Here is a 235-nt window from a genome sequence, read left to right as displayed (position 1 = left end):
CTTTTTCACAGTTTTTTAGGCTAATTTGGAGCTTAGCTAATATTTTAGCTTTATGCCAGCTGTTTTGAGAAAATTACTTATTTTACCAGCTTTCCGGGGGGTTAATTTGGCATTTAGCTTATATTTCAGCCACATACTAGCTATTTCAGTTAGTTTTAACTTTTTCTCAGTTTTTTAGGCTAATTTGGGATTATGTTAACCTTATGCTAACCGGTTTGGCTACAATTACAAAATT

This window comes from Oryzias melastigma, linkage group LG3 (assembly GCF_002922805.2).
Source record: "Oryzias melastigma strain HK-1 linkage group LG3, ASM292280v2, whole genome shotgun sequence".
In the NCBI taxonomy this organism is placed as follows: Eukaryota; Metazoa; Chordata; class Actinopteri; order Beloniformes; family Adrianichthyidae; genus Oryzias; species Oryzias melastigma.
Note: the sequence above shows the minus strand (reverse complement) of the source record.